At 33.4% G+C, this 12554-nt stretch overlaps 1 long non-coding RNA gene across 1 annotated transcript; it reads right to left on the bottom strand.

Annotated features, from left to right (window-relative positions):
* Nucleotides 1-418: 418 nt before the first annotated feature.
* Nucleotides 419-1369, bottom strand: LOC131845764 (uncharacterized). Its single transcript, XR_009357651.1, has 3 exons — nucleotides 1310-1369; nucleotides 850-984; nucleotides 419-666 (listed from the first exon to the last, which is right to left on the bottom strand). It is a non-coding gene; the product is annotated as an uncharacterized LOC131845764 (long non-coding RNA).
* Between the last annotated feature and the right edge of the window lie 11185 nt (nucleotides 1370-12554).

Here is a 12554-nt window from a genome sequence, read left to right as displayed (position 1 = left end):
AAAATCTGAAATACATGTATCTATGCAAATAAATTGAAGTATCTGTTTGTTATTTTGAAGTTCACCATACAACAGCTTTTCATTAAATTCATACATATATAAGAAGATAAATGACATTAAAAAAAATATATTTGTCTGTTCGTTTGTTTGTTCATGCTAATCTTTGAAACAGCTGGACCAAATTTGAGGGATACTTTCACTGTCATATGTAATGAGTTGTGAAAGGAGTAACTTAAGTTACTTTTATTTGAGATATTTATTTTAACAAAAACTAGGTATGCCATATGGACAAAATCATAGGTAATAACTAGTATATAATAAAATTATCATATCCCTTTAATTATAACTACCAATAAAAGACATAAATTATGTAGCTATATCATTTATTATAAAAACAAATAATTAAAACATTGGCCTATTAACAATATTATTATTTATAAATGTTTCAATTTCTTAGTTCCACAACTAAACAACATGGGTTTGTCTAGCAGCTAGACCTTCATTTAGTTCTCTATAAGAGCTCAAAGTACATGTAGGCATCTAAATCTAGAAGCCCAATTGTGCTCTCAATGATATTCCATGTTCTTCCAGTGTAATATGCTTCTTGTGGTCCTGGTATAGCATTTGAGATGGGAGTATACTTCTCTAAAGCATATCCTGGTTCTCCTAAAAAAAAAAAAAACAACATATATACTATAATATTAATATTTATTTACAAAAAGTATTATTTCATTAAAAACACAGCACAATAACTGTTGGTGCTGATAAATAACTATGTTTCTAAATTACTGAAGTTTACAGCTTAGATGTAATGATGTTTGTAGTTTCATAATAAAATTTTGTGCTTACCAAGTAATCATAAGGATTTATTCCAGCTTAAGTCCTCTAGATGTTGCTTAGTGCCTCTGGTTTGCCCAAATGTCATGAGTAGCTCCAGTTCCAGTTGGCATCCACACTTATAATCTCCATGTCAGCATTACTAACCTAAATTTTTTTTTCCAGATTAATTACATAGATGAAGATTATTTGAAACATAACAGAATAATTAATGGATAAATATTATTTGAAACATATGAGATTAATTACATGGATACAGATTATTTGAAACATATGTCTAAGTGTTATGGTCATTTAATATTTAAGTAAACAATTTATTGTGAGTATATTAGTAGCTTTAGAGATGTATAATCATTAACATATTTTGCATGTCTAAAATCTTGTTTATTGTTAATTTATATAATTATATTAAAAAAAGATATTAAAAGTGCTTATATTATTAAACATGTCTTTTAATTTATATTTCACTTACCAATTATATATTTAATGAATGGTATTGTTTTCTACAGCAATATCTCTTCTTAATTTACAATTGGGTGGCATGTGTACAGTCAAATACAGCCCAATACACCCAGCATTCCAAATTCCAATTATAAAACCTAAAATATAATTAATTTAATTTAATTAATTGTCCTCGGAGGAAATTGCCGGAGAGACTGCACATCATCAGACTGTTGGCTTTACTTGTATGCATACATTTTACCATATATATTATCACTATATCATATGGTATGGTACATGGTACTCATAGATGTATTTGCAACAATAACAGTTGCTAATTGTATAGAAATAGACACCTTTGAATATTTATTATCTATCCTTTACTCAGATGTCCTTGGAATTTTATATATGTATTTACTTTTGGATGTTGGGTAAATGCAATAAATCGGTTATTTGCCATTGGCTGTGCTAGCGAATGGACAGCAATATCACTAGTAGGCCGTTGATAAATATGCCTGTAGCATAAATAATAATGCTACTAAAATCTGACATAGTCAGCTACTGATTTAGTGAAATAATTACAATACATTTTAGTAAAGTTATATATATACCTTAGTTTCCACTGGTAGGTCTGTAAATTTCGATGATACCGGCATATGAGTTCACACGCATATTACGCACCAAATCTTTATTGAGATTATAACGTTTTATAAATTGTTCATTGTCTATATCAATTGGATTGGATTGGTCGCGTAATCGCCGTCTTTTCACTTTCCTTCCTTCTTTTTCGTAGGGTGCACACATTTCCAAAAACTCCAATACTTCGAGTTCATCACACAATTAAAATTAAAACGAAACAAAAACAATCGAAATAACTGCACAAACATGTTTTAAACATAATAAAAACTGACATAGAAATAGAAATAATAACCAAATTACAATAATGAAGCTATAAATTAGAAAACAATTCTATAAAAGCTAATATGAAGCCACCGTAAACTGAATTGTTTTTAAACGGTCTTTTTGACAGTTGCGTCCGCTTAGATCTGTCAAATGAAACGCTCAATACGAAATAGCCGGTCAGTTTTCGGGCAGAAGACGTTCAGCTGTCACGTGACCGCTGACTGGCTGGCTAATAGCGTTCGTAATACGAAATTGCCAGGCAGTTCAGTTTAAGCCGTAAACTGAATGGGAATAAGAGTTCATAATACGGCCCCAGAGTATTTCAGAGGAGTATGGTAATTAACATTATGACACGAGACTGTTATATATAAGATTTCATAGAAAATATGTATATTATTCGCGTAGGAATTTCAGCACTGTAAAAGTAGTTGTGTAACGCGACGTCACTTGAGTTTATAATATATAACATACTGGCTGCTCGCCCCGGCTTCGCACGAGTGTACATGTACTATATATATAAACCTTCCTCTTGAATCACTCTATCTATTAAAAGAAACCGTTTTAAAATCCGTTGCGTAGTTTTAAATATTTAAGCATACATAGGGACAGACAGCTACAGCAACTTTGTTTTATACTGTGTAATGATAACTAGTTTTTTTTTTATAACACAGGGGACAAACGAGCATGCGGCTCACCTGATGGTAAGTGATAACAGCCGCCCATGAGCACCCGCAACACCAGGGGAATTGCAAGTACGTTGTCGGCCTTTTAAAAAGGAATAAGCTCTTTTCTTGAAGGTTCAATATCGTATCGGTTCGGAAATACCATTGCTGGAAGGTGATTCCACAATATGGTTGTAGTTGATCTTAGACATAATCTTAAAAGTAACGAAAGATTGTCATAAAAGAAAGAAGAACTCCACCACACAATGACTGCGGTGTTATGTTTTTTTTTCGGATTACTCTAATGCTGTTGACCGCAGCTGGCCTTTACAGCTTCACCGGACGATAGGGGGCGAGTGCAGATGGCACTCCAAACCAAAGGAAGGACTTATGGAGCGACTGAAGGCCAACTTCCGCCTGACGGATATGACTTTAACCCGAGGGCACCGCTAGGTATTCCTCGGCTCAGGCCGTCGTAATTCGAACCCCGTTTGAATTAGACGGGGAATCGATCGAAGGGGGGTCATGAAAGTCTCAGGTACGTGTCTATATGTACATATATTTGTTTATAACAATAACACAGCCATCTGCCGATAACAACGCAATCTAAAACGTACTCTTATGAATATAAACAGCGTGTTAAGAAGGTAAATTCTTTTATTAGAACATAAAAACGTAACTAGGCAACTTTATACACAATTGCGACCCTTGTTGTATTCTCATTGTGTCGTAATGGCGTTGTCTCAAATTGGTTTCACTTTATCGTTATATCTTTATATATTATACCATATATATATTACTAACTACTGGCCCCGGCTTTGCACGAGTGTACATGTATTATATATATAAACCTTCCTCATGAATCACTCTATCTATTAAAAACTGTTTCATAATCCGTTGCGTAGTTTTAAAGATTTAAGCACACATAGGGACGGACAGCGACAGCGACTTTATTTTGTACTATGTAATGAAATATATTACTAGCTATTCGCCCCGGCTTTGCACGAGTGTACATGTATTATATATATAAACCTTCCTCATGAATCACTCTATCTATTAAAAACTGTTTCATAATCCGTTGCGTAGTTTTAAAGATTTAAGCACACATAGGGACGGACAGCGACAGCGACTTTATTTTGTACTATGTAATGAAATATATTACTAGCTATTCGCCCCGGCTTTGCATATATTATATATATAAACCTTCCTCATGAATCACTCTATCTATTAAAAACTGTTTCATAATCCGTTGCGTAGTTTTAAAGATTTAAGCACACATAGGGACGGACAGCGACAGCGACTTTATTTTGTACTATGTAATGAAATATATTACTAGCTATTCGCCCCGGCTTTGCACGAGTGTACATGTATTATATATATAAACCTTCCTCTTGAATCACTCTATCTATTAAAAACTGTTTCATAATCCGTTGCGTAGTTTTAAAGATTTAAGCACACATAGGGACGGACAGCGACAGCGACTTCTTTTTATACATACTATGTAATGATGATAATAATAAAATTAATCGACGGCCTCGATGGTTTAGCGGTTTAGCACACCGCCTTACTTCCGATGGTCGCGAGTTCGATTCCTCGCACGGTGCAAACATTTGTTGTTCATGAATACGATTGTTGATTCGGTCTGGGTATTTTCTATGTATATTATGTATGTATTTATAAAATAATCTAAGTATATATATATCAGTAGTCTAGTACCGATAACACAAGCTTTGTTTTCCGTAAAACATAATCTAACATAACATAAAGCAGTGTGCTATAGCGACCAGACTGTCAATAATTGTTTTTTTTCCATAATTATTTTTTCACACCCTTACCTCATATTGTAGGAACAGGATTACAGACTGGAGTCGAAATCGCGACCATTGTTACTTACAATGGTACGGTAAATAATGGTGATATGCTAAACTGTTAAACCACTAGCCGTCAAAATAATATTGTTTGAAAGTGCTTGTACTAAATTTATGTAAACAAAGATTATTTGTATTCTATCCTCGGAAATGACTGTATATGTAGGGACAATGTTTCAGAATGAAACTTTCTGTCACTTAAAATGTTTCGAATGCACCAAAGCCAAAAGTTAAACCACAGTTCCTGTTGTAAACACGAACGGGGTCCAGAGTCCCGGCGGGGTCCCGAGCCTCGTTTCGAATGCAATCACTGGCTCGCGACGGAACCCGTTTAAATATTCAGTTTGCTAGTGACGGGTTGGGTCAGATTATTCGTTGCATTTTTATTGAGTGTCAGATTCACAGAAATAACGGTATGCAGACAAGCAAGCAGCTGCGTATATTGATAGGCCATGTAGAGCCTAATAATTAAAAATCATTTTGGAGTTCCTTTGCTTGTTAATTTTTATTTTTAACAAAAAAAAAAGAACATTATTTTGTATTTCGAACACTGTCTTAGTTTAAGACAGAAGGTTGTATCATCGGCTAACTGGAGTAAAGGGCGATCGGAAATACAGGCCACTAAGAAAACTTAAATAAAAATAAATTAGTATACGTAAGAACGTTGTATCTTTGGCTTACTGAAATAAAAGGTATTCAGAAATACTAGCCACCAAGAGAACATGGTATTTAAATTAAAAAAAAACAGTTCGGATTTTAAATTTGTAACAATTCGAAGTTGTACAGAAGGACGCTCCGAATTTAAACATTTGTTACAAGAAATATAATGACAGAATAATTGAATAATTTTTACACTATGTAGTACAAAATAAAATTTCCGCCGCTGCCTATTCGATTATATCTGTTAAATTACGCAACGGTTTTTAATGCACTTTTCAGCGATTGATAGAGTGATTCAAGAGGAAGGTTTATATGTATAGAAGAAGCAAAGAAATTCAATTCGTGTGAAGCAGACGGGCCGTTAGTATAATATAATTATAAGAATAAAAAATAGGGCTCGGAATAGGTAGTGCAATTTTATGTACTTGCAGCAAGAAAATCAACATAAACATGACATGGATAAGACCTAAAATCAGTTTGATTTCCGGGAACTTAAATCATGCAATGCAATGCAACTTATATAATTATAAAATCATGAAAATTACACTTATTGTTTATTTATAGGTTTATAGGAGTGAGTAGAAGGAAAAAAAACATGTTCAGATATTTATTGCAATTGAAAAGATAAATCAGAGTGCAGTAGAGTGTTCCAAAGGTGACAATTCGTCTTCGAATTCAAGATCGCCAACAAAATCATCATCGTCGGGTTTATTATAATATGAAACTTTATTATAATACTATTTTTTCAGCATTACTGTTTTTGGTTGTCAAGGAATTTCTTTTGATATTCATTATCTATTTATGCAGCGAAAAAGAAAACAACGTTATAGGCATATTCATACTATTGATGCCACAAAATCGCAAGTACATAAAATTGCACTATCTATTACGAGCTCTATTAATAAATCTAAAGGATGTAACTATAAAACTGTACACTACACGTTGTGACGTTCCTAATTTGTTCAGAGAGTGCGTCTGGTATCTCTTTGTGAAAATGGTACTCTGTGATGGTCGGAGTGTGGAGACATTCTTTATAGGCGAAATTGTATTTCTTCTAACTTCTATAAAAAATATTTTTATGAAAAATACAAGTTTTTTTTTTTATTGTACGGATTTGTACTCTATTGGTCGGCATGATTGGTTGGGTCATTACTTTTTTATGTAGGTAATTTAAATGACAACCTTCTTTTTTTCTTATTAAATTTATTTTTTTCTCTACTGTTTTTATTATCACATTTTTTTTGTATTATAAATATATTATGTAGTACTTCAGTCACGATTTGATACGGCCAAAGTTTTAATTGTATAATGTGTTCCTCTGGAGGGGATGTAAAATTATCGAAATAAATATATTATATTATATATTATATTATATTATAGTTATATACATACGTAGGAATGACGAACTAGTTGACACTGTATTGACGGCTTCCTGCTGTGTTTTGGTTGGAGGATAAGATATGGTAGTGAAATTACAATGTATTGAAGCGTAACATCTTAATCCTTCAGAATTGAAATGCATGAGGAATATTATGAGCATATTAACGTCATGTTCATGTAGGTGACGGTTGCATCCTACCACCAATAGGGCTGTCAGCTTGTTCACCATTACAGTGGCATTAAAAAAAACAAACAAAGTAGCTTTTCCAATTATTAGTTGGGGTTTTTTTTTTTATGGATGATAATGGAATGGTGCTTCTTCGCCATTACATAAGATGGCATTAAAAAACAAATTCATCAAACAATGGTTTCCAGTAGTCTTTACATTGCAATGAGATCATCAGTCCACATTACTAACAATCCCCTTTCCCCCCTATTAGTTGGGGTTATTAAAAGATGTTACATACGAATGTGATTCACATATGAAGGTCGAAAAAGAGATGGATGGACTGTGTGAAACATGATATGGGAAAGGGAGTAAATAACGAAATGACCACAAACAGAGACGAATGAAAGACCACGACCACAAACAAACGGTGTAAGGAACAGGTAAATGATGATTGGGGTTATTAAATATGTCTATATCATACATAATTATAAAAACAATACATAATTATAATTTTATAATTTTATTTTCTCATTGCTTCATTGCTTTCTTGATTTAATTGATTGATTTTAGAAATATGAGATTAATTGCCGATGCATTCTTATGTAAAATGTGAAAACTATAACTGTCAGATGGCAATTGTGAGTAGCTTTGACGTGGTGTAGTGTTTTGAGTAGTCATGCTCACTAAAATGTCCAATGACGGCGTGGTGGGCACAAAATATGGTCAGAGACGAATGAAAGACCAATCACTATGACCACAAACAAACGGTATTTAATTGAATTAAATTGGAACAAGTAAATGATGATTGGGGTTATTAAATAGGTCTATATCATACATAATTATAAATACAAATAGACGAAGAAATAAAGCGCATTTTCACGAAGCACATAGTGTATAAATAAGATTAATGAAAGTATTTTTTCTCTAAACAATTGCAGGTGTTTCAACTGGCTCATTAAGACGTTAATTCTTTCCGTAACAACGTCGAAGAACAAGAGGCGAACAAGGAATCTTCTTAGAGGAAAACAGTAGCAAATAATGTGCATTTAACGGGATTTTCTTAAAACTCAGCTATTTATATATCTTTAACTGTAATCGCAAACACGCTGATGGTTCAACTGCTGGTAAGTGAGAACAATTTCTTTTTGTAATAGATGATAAATGTTGCACCCGCCTGCGCTAACGGTTTACGCAGGTGGGGCACCAGTGGAGGATGATAAGATGAGTATGAGGTTAGGTTATATAACAAATTCACAAGGTGATCCTTGAAAACCGTTAAAACACCAAACTGTAATTCATAATTTTGGTGTAAAAAAAGAAAGTTAAATAATTAATTAAAATAAGAATCTTATTGAAAAAATTGCCAATAATTAATAGAATAGAATAGTAAATCATTTTTTCAAATAAACTTACTTTGCAGCACTTTTAAATAGTTATCACATTTTTTTTCAATCTACCGCTCATTCTGTCTCACAAGAACGAGCAAAAAATTTTGCGTGTTGTAATTTTATCGTTACTTTACACTTTTAAGTTGAACAAACTACTACTAACTGTACTAATTCAATTAAATACTCAAATAGAGAAAATATTAAATATACAATCAACAATATATATATATATATATAAAGGTTGAATAACTAAATAAGAGTAAATCGGTCGTAGTGATTAGAGCAGACCGGTCCCTACAAGCAGCACTCGTTCACGAGTATGACGGATAATAATATAATGAGCTAAAAACGCGACGCTAGATTGTGTAATACAAATCCGTATGTTTCCAGTAATAGTCACAGCCTTGGGTCGAGTGGAGGAGTAGCAATTCTTTTAATTGCCCCACGTCTCACGGGGCGCCGGGGCTCGAGCGGGACCGGCGCTAGAAATTGTACCCATTTAAAGTTTTTCGATTTGCGCCCAGACACGTCTAGTTTATCTGGCGTTAGAATCTGCGGTTCTTATACGAATATATATATATATTACAATTAGTATATTAATTAATATAACAGTGTAATATATGGTTGAAATAAAGTAGTTAAAGATGTCATAAGTAGGTTTAGGCAATAAACGACGAGTAAGAGGTGTTTTAATTAGAATAGAATAGAATAGAAAATCATTTATTCAAATAAACTTACATTGAAGCACTTTTGAATAGTCATAACATTTTTTTTTTAATCTACCGCTCATTCGGAATCCTGTATCATCACAAGAAGAACAAGCAAGAAACTTGTTTGTTGCTCTTTTAAATAATTTATTGTTAGTTATAATTTAAGTTTTAGTGTGTGAATACAAACCACCGATTTGCACTAATTCAATGAAATAATAAAATAGAAAAAACATTCAATATACAACAACTGGTTAAACAATTAATAAGAGAAAATAAATCATAGTGATTAGAGCAGATCAGTCCACACAAGCAGCACCCGTTCACGAGTATGACGGATGAGCCAGCCACCACTGCGCTGAGTTATAACGGCACTAAAATACTTTAAAAATCATTGCAATTTAGTTGGATGAAGAAATATTTGGACAAAGAAATGCATTCGAAATGTGTCAATTTTGTAGTATGTCAAGAACGGGTCATTTTAATGATACTTCCAAATCAGCGAGGCTACGACGCAAATGAACACAATGTTCAGTATCACAAATTGTACGATAATATCTGAACATAACGAGGTGTCATTGTCCTGAACGAGAGATTGATCGTTCGCGTCCCTCCCATGTGATGAATGAACGAACGTATCGAATTATGAAATATGTAGACGAAGCGCGGAAATTATGTTGACGATTTTGATGACGTTACATTTCATCATTCGAAATGACATGTACTAAATAAATTGGCATCTGCTCCTATCTAAAGAGGCGCTGTTTGAGGGAGCCTGCACTAAATTAAAAGACCTGTACCTGTAATTCACACAGCGCCATCAAGTCCCAAGCTGAGCAGAACTTGTGTTATGAGTACTAGACAACTGATATAATAATAATATCTCAGGACAATTCAAACAGCGCCGTCTTTAAAAAACTTGTGTTATGGCGCTGACAACTGATATAATAATATATCAGGACAATTCAAACAGCGCCGTCTAGTCCCAAGCTGAGCAGAACTTGTGTTATGAGTACTAGACAACTGATATAATAATATATCAGGACAATTCAAACAGCGCCGTCTAGTCCCAAGCTGAGCAGAACTTGTGTTATGAGTACTAGACAACTGATATACAATATATCAGGACAATTTAAACAGCGTCATCTAGTCCCAAGCTGAGCAGAACTTGTGTTATGAGTACTAGACAACTGATATAAAATATATCAGGATAATTTAAACAGCGTCATCTAGTCCCAAGCTGAGCAAAACTTGTGTTATGAGTACTAGACAACTGATATAATAATATATCTCAGGACAATTCAAACAGCGCCGTCTAGTCCCAAGCTGAGCAGAACTTGTGTTATGAGTACTAGACAACTGATATAATAATAATATCTCAGGACAATTCAAACAGTGCCGTCTAGTCCCAAGCTGAGCAGAACTTGTGTTATGAGTACTAGACAACTGATATAATAATAATATCTCAGGACAATTCAAACAGCGCTGTCTAGTCCCAAGCTGAGTAGAACTTGTGTTATGAGTACTAGACAACTGATATAAAATATATCAGGACAATTTAAACAGCGTCATCTAGTCCCAAGCTGAGCAGAACTTGTGTTATGAGTACTAGACAACTGATATAAAATATATCAGGATAATTTAAACAGCGTCATCTAGTCCCAAGCTGAGCAGAACTTGTGTTATGAGTACTAGACCACTGATATAATAATAATATCTCAGGACAATTCAAACAGCGCCGTCTAGTTCCAAGCTGAGCAGAACTTGTGTTGTGTATCAGTGGTCTAAACTGATATAATAATAATAATAATAAATTGGCATCTGCTCCTACCTAAAGAGGCGCTGTTAGTCTTGGTAAAAATATTTTTTAAATTACCAATTGGATTATTTTGCTCAGCTATTTCAGCTCATATTAGCATATGCTAAGCGGAGACTTATTTGGTACCAAAATAATACAATTGGTAATTTAAAAAATATTTTTGTTACTGTTATGTGTATCAAATAAACGTATTTTCTTTCTTCTTACTTTTAAAACCTTTAAGTGGAGACTCTTCACTTTAATAGAATTAAACATAGTTTTATAAAACAGGTCATTCCAACAATCTACGTCACTATCTGATCCAGAAATTAGTTTACAGCTTGCCGTCTTTATTAGCAGCCTTCTCATCTAATATTCAAAAGTTCGCAACTTCGTTACTATGTTGGACAAGATTGTTCTAAGGTTTCATTACTAATACTGCGAGCGAACGATGGTTTGAACTCCTAACTGTGTTAGCAACTTGGCGTTAAAGAGCGTGTAACGTGTGACCGAGATGGAATAATGTCCACCAACAAGTTCTAATTCGATTTCTCCACGAGTTTGCCTCCGTCGAAAAATGAGTTTGTACGTTAGGTCCCAGGTGGCACGGTATTTGCTGCCAACGGGAACTTATCCCAAGTTGAGGACATGTAGATAAGAAATTTGATCTACTTTTGTATTACTTACCTGTATAAAGAATGAGATCGTTGTATACATAGTACATCTAAAGTTCGTTGGGTGAAAATTTCCCGCCTTATACTTTCTTCCTTATTTCTAGCTACTATTACTAATAAACTAGAAAAAATGGAATCGAGATAGCCCTATTTCATTGATATAGCATTTCGTCCTTTCCCGTTAACACCACTGCTGTATCTCATCATATTGTTTGCTAATGCTATTACTTCATTTTCGCTCGGCATTTCTTGTAACTCTCTCATTTTTGATAAGCTTCTATATTTTACAGCATGTGTTATTAATGATTTTGTTAACACTTATCACTTCCTATTAGGAGGGCTCCTTATTTGTAATTTCATTTATTAAAAAATAATTCATAACGATATTCCGCAAGTCATGCAGAATACAATTTGTTCTCATTTCGTTTAATCTACGGATATCAATAATAATAATATCTCAAGACAATTTTCACAGAGCCATCCAGTCCAAAGTAGCTTGTGTTATGGGTAAATAACGGATATAAATGTACATTTTTTTATTACATACATAATTAAAGAAAAGAAATAAAGAAAATTGTTTATTTGGTACATAGCAATACTGAAAATAATTTTTAAATTTTAATTTACATTTTATAGGTTTATAATAATTTTATAGTACCAAACAGGTCTCCGCTCAGCATATATCGTGACGGGGTGCTACGACGCTGGTATTCTGCGGATACCTTCATAGATATAACAAATGTAATAAAATAATAATACACATACATACATAGATTTAGGCGGATAAGACAGAGTAAACATTTACGACATACTGCCATATATAAATAAATATTAAACATAACTACACACTTAAAAACATAATAAACATAATGTACTGGTGATACTAGCAGGCTGATACCTTGCAGGGTCATTTGGAGTGCAAACACATCACAGCACAGTTTTCTGAGTGAGGAGTATTTTTTTAAATTTATTTTTAAAAATCTGTACAGTTGATTTGTACTAAAACACCCAGACTGATATAAACAATCATACTCATGAATACAAATGTTTGTACCGTACATGGAATC

This window comes from Achroia grisella, unplaced genomic scaffold, assembly GCF_030625045.1.
Source record: "Achroia grisella isolate CSIRO2021 unplaced genomic scaffold, CSIRO_AGI_Agris_v1 utg483, whole genome shotgun sequence".
In the NCBI taxonomy this organism is placed as follows: Eukaryota; Metazoa; Arthropoda; class Insecta; order Lepidoptera; family Pyralidae; genus Achroia; species Achroia grisella.
Note: the sequence above shows the minus strand (reverse complement) of the source record. Positions and strands in the feature narration are given on the sequence as shown.